The following is a 13,342-nucleotide window of genomic DNA, read 5'->3' as shown; positions in this document are numbered from 1 at the left end:
CCTTGCTGGCATTTTATCTGTGAGCATTTTATTTGTGATACTGTTTTTTCCAGTTAAGGAAATAAACCCACCGGTAGGTTTTGTATTTGACAGGGTGCAACCTCAGCACTAGATTATGCCTTTAGGCTCAGCCCTGAGCAAGGGCTGATGCATAAACTGAACCACTCCAGAAGTGCCCCCCAAGAGGCATCATTGTGCCTCAGGGAGACACCCTCCCGCACCAGACACAATCCCTCCCATGATGCACTTTTGCCCTGGGGAAATAATAATTTGCTCCCCAATACACTGGGGAGGATGCAGAGCCAAAGCTCCACTTGTTACCAACCTGCTCCAGGGGAGAGTGAGCATCTACTTACCCTTTGCACGTGCAGACCCAAGGTCCAGATAGCTCACATGGTGGTTTAGGGGAAAGGGAGGAGGAGGGAGGGCTGACTCTCCTCTATCCCCTGTGTAGCCCAAATCACAGTTTAGTCCATCATTCCATCATTTCTGGTGCTGAAGCCAAAGGATGTTCTGTGTAACTTTCACCCACCTGCCCAAACCAGACATAGACATTGGGCTGAACCTGACCCAATGTGTCATCTTACATCTCACGCTAATTCCATGTCATTTCCAACAGGTAATAGCAGTCCTTGTTCTATGTAGAGCTGGATGGAAATTCCAGCCCATGAAAAATGTTGAGATTTCAAAAACAAATCATCATCCCAAATCACTGAAATTTCTAAATCTTTCACAAAATAAAATTCTAAAAAAAAAAACAAAAAAAAAGTGTGTAGTCAATTGAAATGTTTTGTTTCTATTTTTGACCCTTTTATGATTTGATAGATGGATATTCTAAATGAAAAGCCATTTTGGAATGAAAAATCAAAACTTTTCATTCTGACAACAGTGAACCAGGATGTTTTGACACTTTCAAAATGTTTTATTAACAAAATGTCATGAATCGATACAATTTCGTGACAAATTTTGGTTTAATGAAAATGCCATTTGCTGAGGAAAAAATGTTTCAATGAACATTTTCTGACCAGCCCCATTTATGCACTGAGACCTTGCTTCTTATCAATATAAAAGGAGGAGAGAAGCTATTGCAGCTTCTAATCTAAACATAACTTTGTATGCAAGGCTGTTGCTGGGTTATTCGGTTTGCCTCACTGCAATGCAGGCTTTATGGAAGGATAGAAATACAGCTGTGTCTCTCTTAAGCCCCTTCAAACTGGACACTTCGAAATAGGCTTTTTCTATTAGGCTTAACTTCTGACCCTTTTCTCAGTTCTAACTCCTATTGATTGAAAGGATTTGATCAGGCAAACACTTACTTTCCCTTCTGGTTTTAGATCCTCTTTGAAAACCATTGTCAAGTTTTCACACGGTGACCACTGAAGATTTGAAAAATCAGCATAAGAAAGAATGAGCCTCAGAGTTTCCCAGTAATTAACCTATCACAATTGTCCCCTCATTTATTCTTGTGACAAAGGGAAATGTTCTGAGAGGATTTGGCCAGATCCTCAGCTGGTGAAATCAGTGTAGCGCCATTGACTTCAAGGTAGGGAGTTTAGCGCTGGTGAAGGGCATTTGGCTGAGACCTGTGCTTGTTTCTTTATCAGTAAGTGATACACCGGGGGACAGAGCTAAGAGGAAGAGATCTTTATTGAGGATGCTGAAAGGCCATGCAGAGGCTAGTTTGTATGGTAGCAGCCCAACCTTGCCTTGCATTCCTAAACCCCTTGTCACACCAAACCAGGTCCGTCCTGAAATCTAACTCTCCTTTTCCAGTTCCTCTCACCCAGCTACACTGGTATATATCCTCAGAAGAGATACAGCAAAGGGTGCAGGCTTCCCTGTGCTGCTCTACTCATATACCCCATCTCTGAGGGTGACAGCTTGTTCACCGAGCCAGGCCTTGCCTTCTGTGCTGAGAGTGCCAGCTGAGCTTCCTCATGTGGTTATTCTTCATAATTAACAAGGCCTAAATCTTACCTTGGGCACCACCAATCACAGTAGGGGTGGTAGTAGAGAGGCCGTGCGGCAGCCAGAGTTCCCAGGAGCAAATCTAGCTGACTTGGGCAGAATTCCTGTGAGGGGTCCCACTTCCAGGCAGTCCACAATGTCATGGCAGCTACACCAGCCTTGACCAGGCATACACCCTGTGAGGAGTGCTGGCCAGGGCAGGAGAGGGAGAACAAATCATGGCTCTTCCCCTTCCCTCAACCCCTGTCAGGCACTTGAAGTGCATCTAGGAAGGAGCAAAGATTACACTTTCCAAAGGGGTTCTGGCCAGCTCTTGAGCAGAGGTGCAAATTTTGGGGGTGAGGAGAATTCCTTGAGCCTTCCTCCTCCCTGGGCGGCCCAGTCAAGGACTGGCTGGTTTGTGGTAGTGTAACAGCCACCATCTTGGCCAGCACACCAGGGATTAGAAGTGAGGCTCTCCAAAGCTACATTTACAAGCTGCTACAGCTTAAGCTAACGTTCTCTGAGTGGGACTGTAAGAGGCTCTCATCCCCTGTGCACTAGGCACAGAGGGGGACCTGGAACCCACACTTGAACAGGTTACAATAGCATATTCCACATTCATGTCATTTCAAGCTGCCTGCATCAATTTCCAACACATCTTGTGTCGCATCATTTGCACAGAGGGGCCAGCGTTGAATCTGAAGCTTGTGCAGCATTGTTAACACCAAGCATTCAAATATCAAAGGAAAAATCATGGTTGGCTTAAAAATCATGAGATTTTAAAACTACAATAAATTTGAGGTTCTTTCTATTTGCCTTCTATCTTCTTTGGGTACACTCAGGTCAAATGCTCAAACTTTTCTTTATAACTAGGGCTAGAAAGTAACAAAAACAAACAAATCAACAAAAACTGGTGGGTCTTATGAAATCACTTGAGTCCAGAAGCTGGGGCTTTAAATGACAAACTCAGTATCACACGACTCATGATGAAATTGCAGGTTTTAACAATGCCGGCTTCAGTAAGAAAGACTCACAAGCAATCGTTAGCAAATTTCTTTCGCACAAAGTATGTGACACTTGACCAGTGTCTGAGTGATACTGGTATTTAAAAGAAAATGAGTTTATAATGGAATCGTCCACTTAAAAAAGTTTCAAGCCATAAATCAGAAGGCCCAGCATGTAGCAATGTAAAAAACAATATGTCCAAGGGAACACATTGTCTATAATGCTATTGCTAATATTACTCAGATATTAAATCAGAACTGACAAAGTAACCTTTTCACTTGAGCAGTTTCCATTCTTCTTTTTATCATGATAAAACAATTCCACTTTTTAACAACCTCCATCTGAATCGTATAGATGCATCATTAAGGTGACAGCGCAGAGCTCTAAGATGATGCGATTCTGGCTTTTCAATGTTTTACCTAGGCAGGGTGCTAATGAATTAGAAAGTTATTCAAATTTGGTTTACAAGAGGGAGTATTTTTAATTGTATAAAACTAGTTGTAATTATCAAGCATCTTATTATCAGGTCAGGTTCTACTTCCATAATGACAATTTATGATTATAAGCCATTCTAAATATCTCATTAGGTTTAATAAAGTTGCCATTTGAAGACCATGATGCTGGATTTCTCTGCTGTAATCTAAACCTCCCCTCCCCCCCCCCCACACACACACAATTGCAAGGGGCCACAGTTCATTTTTCAACCATCATACATAAAGCTGCCAATAGAGGACTTTCCAGAGCAAGTGTCAGACAATGGTCTAGCAAAAGGCATTGGAAAGGTACACGGGGAAAAAAACATTTTTATGTGGATTTCAAATTTATGAATACAAGGATTTTACAGAGGTTGTGTTGTTACCAGTTTTATATTAACCATAAACTAAAGGTAATAAACCCTGCATAGAATAGCTCTGTGTTTACTACACCTCAGTTTCCACTGTAGCAAGCAAGAGTCCAGTGGACGACTTGCTAAGTTAATTAGCAATGTAATACCGCAGGGGACCTGAACATTCACCCTCAGGCCAGCTGTGCAGGGGATGGTCTATCTGTATTCCATCGCAAACAGGTCGATCACAGGGATACCTCACATTGCAAAGACGACCTGGAGAACTCACTCCTTCAGGGACCACTCATGGCTCAGGGAGAAAACCCTGCTGAGATGAATCATGATGATTTTGCACCCCAGTAAATGGACGGCTACCAGAGTGATGTCATCATAGGACATCACTCTGGTAATCTGGAACATGTCCTTCCCTTCCTTGTTCACATAGTCCATCATGGTGGTATTGTCAGTGAGTATGTGAACCACTGAGTGTCTGATGCGGTCGCAGAAGGCATGACATGCATTGCAGAGGCCAGAAGGTCCAACGTATTGATATGGAGCAAAGTTTCCTGTTCCGACCACGGGTCCTGCACTCTTCACGAGTCCACGGGTGCCCCCCCCCCCCCCCCCAACCCAGAAGGAAAGCATCGGTGACCACTGACTTGGTCAGAGAGGGCCAAACAAAGGTCCTTGGCACACATTGTGTGGTGACTTCCAGCAGTGCAAGGAATCTAGGACAGTGGAGGAAAGCGAACCAACCTGTCCAGAGAATGCAGGGCAGTGTGGTCGACCATCCTAAGCCACACCTAAAGAGGTCAGAGGTGCAGCCTGGACAACTGGCCCACCTGTGTGCAAGTGAACATGTGGCCCAACAGGCTCAGACACATGCAGACTCTTGTGGCAGGCTAAGACTGCGGACTGATGCAGAGCTCTTGTAGTGCCTGGAAGTGGTCAGTTGGCAGGAACGTCCTCAACATCGTGGAATCTAACATGGCCCCAATAAACTTGATTTTTTTTTTGAGTGGGAGCCAAAATTGACTATGCGATTTTTAAAATGAGTCTGAGATGGTCCAGCAAATGCAACATGGTTTTGACGTAGGTGAGAACCTCCTCTCTGCCATCGCCCTTCAGCAACCAGTCATTGAGGTATAGGAAGATGTGGATTCCCCTCCTCCTGACCACCGCAATCGAGTCCCCAGCCTTGTAAAAGCAGGCCAGCCTGTCCCCAAAGGGATGGGGGAATGGAGATGGCAGGGTAACTACTGGACCAGTGTTCTGGACTAGGGAGTCAAAATAGAGGCTTAACCTGTGCCGAGGGAGGGTGTGTGGGCTGCCCAAAGCCTGAGCCCAACCGCTGGCTCTTGTGAGATCTATTTATTTTCCTAGCGTAGTCCTGCTGTTTGCAGGGAAAAGCTTGTGCAGAGGAATGCTGAGGGTGATATCGTTGTTGCTGCTGCACACCATAGTGGCATCTTTGCGCATACGGCATATGCACAATCCCAAGGACCTCAAGGTAGCCCTGGAATCCTTGAAGGAGTGCAAAGTGTCATCAGTCTTGCCCAAGAAAAAGACTCGGGCATCAAAGGCAAGTCCTCGATAGATTGCTGGACGTCCAGAGTGATTGCAGGGTTTTGCAACCAGGACCCCTCCTCACAGTTACCACCCTGACTGAAGTGTCTGCAACATCAAGGGAGGACTGTAGGGATGTTTTGGCCACCAAGCAGCTTTCTGCAATGAACACCTGGAACTCTTCACTCTAGGCCTTGGGCAATTGGTCCTGGAATTTAGCTCTAGCTAACCAGTTAAGGAAATCATACTTGGTCAGTAATGCCTGTTGATTTGTGATCCTCATCTGTAGGGATGATGAGGTGTAGTTCTTCTTGCCCAGAAGATCCAACTGCTTGGAGTCTCTGTCCTTAGGGGGTAGACTTGAACTTACCCTGCCAGGCCCCATCATTACAACCATTACACCAATACATCATTACACCAATACAACCAGGGAACTTGGGGCCGGGTGGGAATACACCCCTCAAATTCCTGCATGGGAACAAAATAGCACTTTTCCATGCACTTAGCCACTGGTGTTACCGAGGCTGATGTACGCTACAGGGCTCTTGCCGGCTGGTGGCATAAACAGTCCTGGTATGCCTTAAAGTCCTCTAGGGATAGAAGTGGGGGGGACAAACCCAGAAGCACAGCATCATCCAGCGACGAGGACGAAGGTCTTGGCTGAGCCAAAACTGGCTCTCACTCCAGGAAGACGTGGCTCTGAGGCGAGGAAAACCACTGATGCCTGGGCCTGGGGCAAATCCAAAGCTGCCACCATTGACCTGGCAGGTGACGTTGGCTTCAAACAGGATGAAGAGCAGGGTCTCTGTGAACGAGGAGCATCCCTCTGAGTCCACAGCCACTGATATAGGTAGGGCCTGTAGGGGGGCAGGACAGCCTCAGTCCTGGCCATAGGATACAGACCAACCCTGAATGCGTCGATGTGGATGGACGGGAACACTTGCTGCATTGAATGGGGAGGGAGGAAGGGGAGTGCAAAAAGGGCCTAGTGCCAAGGTCTCCTGCACTGATTCCTGTACCAGGTCCATGCCCACCATGGGGAGGGGAATGTCTGCGCGTGTAGTGCCAAGAGGTACAAAGACTCCATTGGAGGCGGTTGCCGAAAGCTCAAGCCTCAGAAAGTCCTCGGCCAACGGTGAGAAGAGAACGGAAAGACAGAGTAGGTCCGCCATAGGCTGGGCTGATGCAGCGGTCACAGTCAGTGCTGGCATTGCCCTCATCAGTACCAGACTCAACAGACGGCTAGAGGCCAGAAGCAGAGTCAACTGTACGGGGCTTCTGCCCTTCCCACTGGTAACCAGGGAAAGGTCAGCGGTATCCATGCCATCCCACGCACCAGATCCAGTCCCATGCCGGTCCACACTTTTCCTGGGGTAGGCAGAGGAGTCACCCCACCACCTGGAGCAGTCCCGATTGGTCTTATGAGACCTCTTCCTCAATGCCGACGATGGAGAACATCTCCTCTGTCTCTTCAGAGCAACGCCTGCCCCGAAATGAGAGTGGCAGTACTCTCAGAGCCTGAAGGTGCTTTTCGACCTGAGGAGGGCCTCGGTACGGGATCAGGCTGTGTGGCCTGTTCAAGCAGGTAATGAATTGGCTGTGTAAAACCCTAAGCCAGTAAGGGGTCGTCAATAGGTGGACTGTGGTCCCACTCTAGACTGCCAGAAGCCTTTCAGTGGATCGCGGGGGCAGAGGCAATGTGTGGTGGGGCATCGGATGTGACATGCCCTCATTTCTCCAGATGCCTCTGGAGGGTAAGCCCAGAAGTGAGGTGGCAGCAGCTCCCCCCAGTGATGGCACTCACCATGTGTCTGTGCAGTGCGGGACGGAGGAAGCAGCAGGGTAGCTGGCCGAGCTCCCCTCACCCCACATGAGGTGATTGATATCAGCAAGACAGGCCAGCCAGTTAAAAGCTACTATTTGTCAGGATGGACAACATAAAACAAAGCCCAACTGGAAATTAGCAGAGCACGTTTCTTTAGTTCACTAATTCTTGCTTATTTTTTTGGAAGCCGCTGCCATAAAATTTACAATCCGATTACTTGCAGCCTGAAAGAATGGTTTCTCATGATATTGTTTCCCATTGCTGCAAAAAAGCGTGGATTAATGGTGTGTGGTTTGGCTTTCTTTGTTACAGACGCGGATCCCAGTGTTGCAGGATCATTTATAAAAGACGTATTAAATCGTTAGTAGAGGTTTTGCAACAGAAACAGGCCATCGAGTAAACAGGATCAATTGAAAAATAGTGGGTTATTGCTTCCCTCGCATACACATGAAATAACATAAAGATAGTTCATTGTCTATTATTATTTATCTACACTATAAGCAGAGAGGAGGGGCTGGGGCATGGTTGAAGTGCTGGCCTGGGATTTCCGAGAGCTGTGGTTGATTTCTTTTGTGACCTTGGGCAAGTCATTTACTCCTTCTGTGCCTCGGTTCCCCACACGTGAAATGAGGATAATAATGTTTCCTTGCAGGCTTGTCTATTTAGACTGTAATCTCATCAAGCCAGGAACTGTGCTGCGCCTTTGCTGACTTATAGGTAGTCAAGCCTGAATCCATCCCTGCACTACTACAGAGCCAAGCGCAGGGTCCAAGGGGGAGACGCAGCAAATCCCTTCACCTGGGGCTGCAAAACCTTGACTGTTGCACTAACTTGCTCCACTATAGCCACAGCTGCTGGGGGGTCACTGCAGAACAGCAAGGATATCCAAATGTCCTGAGCATGTCCCCAACAGCCTCTCTACTGTGGGCGGGGGGTCACACCTCTGACTGCAGGATAGACATACATTTAAATACAGAGGGGGGGTCAGGTTCCCAACTGGTGTAAACAGGCCCATTGAAGGCAATACAGCCACACGAGCTGAGATTCTGGCTCAGTGGTTTAAAACTCATCTCTGGTGCAATTCCATTGAGCTAACAGGGCTGAATCTGGGCCCCGCCCCGTACTATCCAAGTGCATAAGTGCTTTGCTGAATCCGCACCTTGATTTGCAGGCCCCGATCCTAATCGCACAGCAGTGTAACTCCTGGTGAAGTTAATCATGATTCACTGGCATGGTGGGAGAGAGGGTGCAAGCCAGTAGCACCATAGCATCACAATCATTGCACACTGATAGGCTTGCAGGTGCAGGAGACCCCAGGACACAGCATGGTTAGGGGCCCCCTTGGGGAAAGAGGGCTGTGCCTTCCACCCACCTCTCCTCCCAGAGTTTCATGATCCCCAATAGCCTGACTGTTCTAGTCCAAGAGGAGCGGGATGAGGGGTAGACAGAGGTTTGGCGTACATGCCTGAGTCTTCTGCATTTCCTGTCTATGGCCAGGGGTGGCTCTAGCTTTTTTGCCGCCCCAAGCACGGCAGTCAGGCTGCCTTCGGCAGCTTGCCTGCGGGAGGTCCCTGGTCCCGTGAATTCAGCAGCATGCCTGCGGAAGGTCCGCTGGTCCCGCGACTTCGGCGTCCCCGCCACCGAATTGCCACCGCAGGACCGGCGGACCTTTTGCAGGCAAGCCGCCAAAGGTAGCCTGACTGCCACCCTCACAGGGACCGCCAGGGCACCCCCAGCGGCTTGCTGCGCCAGGCACGCGCTTGTGTCTATGGCACAAACCCTCCAGAAGCCAGGCCCAGGGGCACAGCACAATTTAGATGTGACAAAACTACTTTGGAGGAGCAATTTTTGTTGTTGTTGTTGTTGTTGTCGCCTTGCTTCAAATATGACAGATAGTCTCAAACATTGCTCATAGGGCACAAAGACCTGGACTCCTTTGTGAGTGATTGAGGGCCCTGTGTGCAAAATTTGAACACCCAGCAGCATGGTTGTTGGTTGCTGGAAGTCAACGGGAGTTAAGTGTGCGGAACAATTTCAGAACCAGGCCCGAGAGGGCGCATCATGTCCACCCCTAGGCTTGCTTGCCGCAACACCTCAATCATGTCTAAGTGACAATGCTGTCATGGTTCACCTGCTCTACGGCGCAATGCCTCATGCTCATATAGCTAAGTAATTGAGACGAATCTTTTCTTCACAGTTTAATTTTCTCCATCCGTATCTCAGAGGAGCAACCAATGGCTGGAGTCTTGCAGAAGTCTTTTGTTTTAATATGATTGTGATGTTGCAGTCTCTATAATTTTTTAAAAAATATGCTAATGAGTGAATATAATGTAACTGGAATATGCTTCATGCAAAAGGTCTTTTGTAAGGTATCATTACAAAGCTTATCTACTGAGTGTGATCATCCTATTTGTATAAATGTATCACTCTTGTATCTGAAACTAGAAATATGAACTATAACTCTGAGGGCCTATTGTAATTATGCAAAGTGTGGGCCATTAATGGTGGTTTGGAATCTTGATGACTCCCATTAACCAGGACAATTGTCTGCAGATGGGTGTGTTTTACCTGTAAGTCTTCCTGTATGTGTGTGTGCTGGCAAGTGGGAAAGGGACAGGAAGGGGTGGAGTGGGGGCAGGGCCTGTGCCAGAGCCAGGGGTTGAGCAGTCAGCACCCCCCTGGCATATTGGACAGTTGGCGCCTGTAGCTCCAGCCCCGGAGTCGGTGCCTATACAAGGAGCCGCATATTAACTTCTGAAGAGCCCAATGTGGCTTCGGAGCCACAGGTTGGCCACCCCTGCTCCATTCTGTTAGTGGACAGAAGAGCAAACACAAAGAAGGTATCAGAGGATCTCGGCGCCTATAGAAATTAAATTTAAAACTCATCCAATTTCAAAGTGAGGAAGGTGCTTCTCTGAGCCGTGGCCCTGATGCCTCTCTGAGGACTGCGCAGCATCCTGGGAGCTATTTTCATGCCACAGATGGAGGATATTGGCAGCATGAGGCAGCACAGCTACATTTCCACATCAAAATATTTGGGATTTCAGACCAAGTTTGTAGATTTTCAGCTGATAATTTTTGGTATTTGAATTTTCACAGAAAAGCTGAAGTTTTTCCACAGAAAAAATGATGACGATGATTTTTTTTTTTGCAATTGTTGTTTTCATTGAAATTTTCCACATTGAAAAAAAAAATTTTTTTTTTCAACCAGTGCTAGGCAATACATGAACTGTGGCCTTGTCTTCAGTACTAATAAATACCATGTGACAGGACTAGGCTGCATTTACTAATACCCAGTGGCTCACTGCCTCGCACACATCTATAGCAGTGAACTTGACAAGGATTGTTTTGGAAGTAGAAAGTAAAAAACAAGATACGCCCCCCACCCACCACCACCGAACTTCCCTGAACATCCTGGGTACCTGTCAAGTTCGAGCACCTTGTCACTTGTAAAGCAGGCAAGGGCATGCCTCTCAGAAGCGCGTCACACGGGAAGTCAGACAGAAACAGACAACTCATGACGTGTGCAGAGCAGCACAGGAGTACCTAGCCGTGATGCAGGCATGGAAATGTAGTTTGACGGGGGAAACAGGACCATAGAGGTGAATGAGGTTCTGAGGCAACTAAACTACAAATCCCATGAGACACTACAGTAGCATTTTCAGATTGAAATATTTCAATTTCATGCATTCCTGGTTTTTTTACAACAATCAAACATTTCCTACAGAAAATAGACACTTTCTGTGAAAATGTGTTTAGTTAAAAACCCAGTTTTCTATTAAAAAGTTTTGATGCAACTTGTCAGTTAGCTCTAGTGATGGCTAATTTACAGGAGGTAACACACATCCAAAAGTTGAGGGTTCATGGAAGGGTAAAGGCGGAGTCCAAGGAGGCTTGTAGGCCTGACCAAAAGCCCATTGAAATACGTGGCATGGCACCCGTTGAATCAGGTCATCTGTGAAGCTGACCCTTGAAGGTCTCATGGTAGAAAGACAGACCAAAATTCTCAAAAGTGCTCTGCTTTTGGGTGCCCTCAGTTTTGGTCTGGAACTTGCAAAACCTTTGGCCTGTCTTTCAGAGGTGCTGCGCACCTGTAGCTTCTAATGAAATCAACAGCACCAATGGGATACTCAGCCCAAGATAAAACTGGGAATAAGGTGCAAATTTTTAACAGTGAGAATAATTAACCATTAACAATTTCCCAGGGACAGTGGTGGATGCTCCATCACTGGCAATTTTTAAATCAAGATTGAATGTTTTTTCTAAAAAAAAATCTGCTCTAGGAATTATTTTGGAGAAGTTCTCTAGGCTGATTTATACAGATTAGAATAGATTATCACAATGGTCCTTTCTGGCTTTGAAATCTATAAAATGTTGTAAACTGAGAACCCAAAATCAGAAGCCACTTTTGAAAACACCGGCCTGTGCTCATGCACTAGTTGTGTGATTAGAAAGGGCAAAGGAAATAAGCCTGTTTATAGAATTCCCCCCCCAAAATATCCAAATTAACAAGACGGAAAGAATACTCCCTACACCCTATGGCATTGCTGAACCAAATGTATCACCCATTCTTGTTGAGAACTGCCGGAGTCTCTCACAATGACCTCTGTCCTCTGCAGCTACACAATTAAGGGTCTTTTAAAACATCTCGTTACAGTGAAACTGCAGTAAATGTACAGACTGCAGCCCAGCTGCAATGTCATGAGCCATTCAGAAAATAAATGTCTGTTCATTTGTCTGATTATGTTGTTTGATATTTGGCAACATGGACATTAAAACACAGTTTGGGCAGGGTCACCCGAGGGGGGAAGGGCAATTTGCCCTGGGCCCCACAGGGGCCCCCATGAGAATATAGTATTCTATAGTATTCCAACTTTTTTTTTAATGGAAAGGGCCCCTGAAATTGCTTTGCCCCAGGCCCTCTGAATCATCTGGGCAGCCCTGACTTTGGGCTCCCATCTTTATAAGCAGGCTGGAAGGGCAGTGGCCAAAATAGATAGAGAGTAAACCAAAAGTGACAGGACTTTTCATTTTGTAAGATGTTAAACTGAATTGTGAGCATCATCACACTGTTGCTTTGGGCAACTGCAAACTAGCTGGTGTGAGGAGTCATCATGCCTGTGTTATTTATTGATATGAGGGGAGCATCTAAAGTCACCAGTCAGGATTGGGGCCCCACTGTGATAGGTGCTGTACAAAAGCATAGGAAGACAGACCTCTCATGAAGAACTTACATTTGAGTTTAATACAAGGCATGACAATTAATGAACAATAGGCGGGAATGGCTGGAGAGGACAAGGGTAAAAGTAAGAAGAGCACATGGTTATATTCAGTAGCTACACACACACAACTTCATGATTCCAAACTGCTTAGAAGTTTTGAGGTTTTTTGCCTCCGATGCGGCCATCAGGTGCCGACCGATATCTTGCAGACATTACAGCAGAAGCAAGTGACCTTAGTCAAAGATCGACCAAGGCTTTTTCAACACCAGTACAGTAAATGTATATGACCTGAATTCCAGGTGAAAAATGTGTTTTAAAAGTCCTATAGATTTATGTTTTAAATGCTCTGTCATTAAATTCCACTTTCAAATGAACCCATTTTATGGAGGTTGATGGCATTAGTGTTTATTAGCCCACATTCCTGGAAATTTCAATAAAATGACTTAATAGAGTCTTTAATTCATAACATCTTTTAAATACAGAAGGTAAGTTTCCAGGTAGGGAGACTAGGCAAAAATGGTCATATCCCTAACATTCCATAAAGAAGCAAATGGCTGACCCTTAGAAATCATAGAATACACACTAAAAAAGATTTTTAGAATTATTGTGTAGACTGCCAGGCCAATCAATACACCGATTTGTATATACATAGTATTCACTCACTGGGCCCAGTACTCTCCTCACAACAGTATAAATCAAGAATAACTCAATTGAAGTCAATGGACATACACCTGTGTTAGTGAGAAGACAGGCTCATAGTGTCCAAGGGCAGACCCAGCGATCAATGAAAGGGAACGTAGAATAGACCTATGGCCATTTTTTAAATATATAGCCAAAGTTGTTCTATGCTAAACTTTCTTACATTAACCTAAATGAAGCATCTGCTATTGCTCCTCCTTAGGAGGCATGAGTCTCTTATACAGCCTGAACAAAAGCAGTAGACAACTA

Source organism: Chrysemys picta, chromosome 5, assembly GCF_011386835.1.
Source record: "Chrysemys picta bellii isolate R12L10 chromosome 5, ASM1138683v2, whole genome shotgun sequence".
Classification (NCBI taxonomy): Eukaryota; Metazoa; Chordata; order Testudines; family Emydidae; genus Chrysemys; species Chrysemys picta.
Note: the sequence above shows the minus strand (reverse complement) of the source record.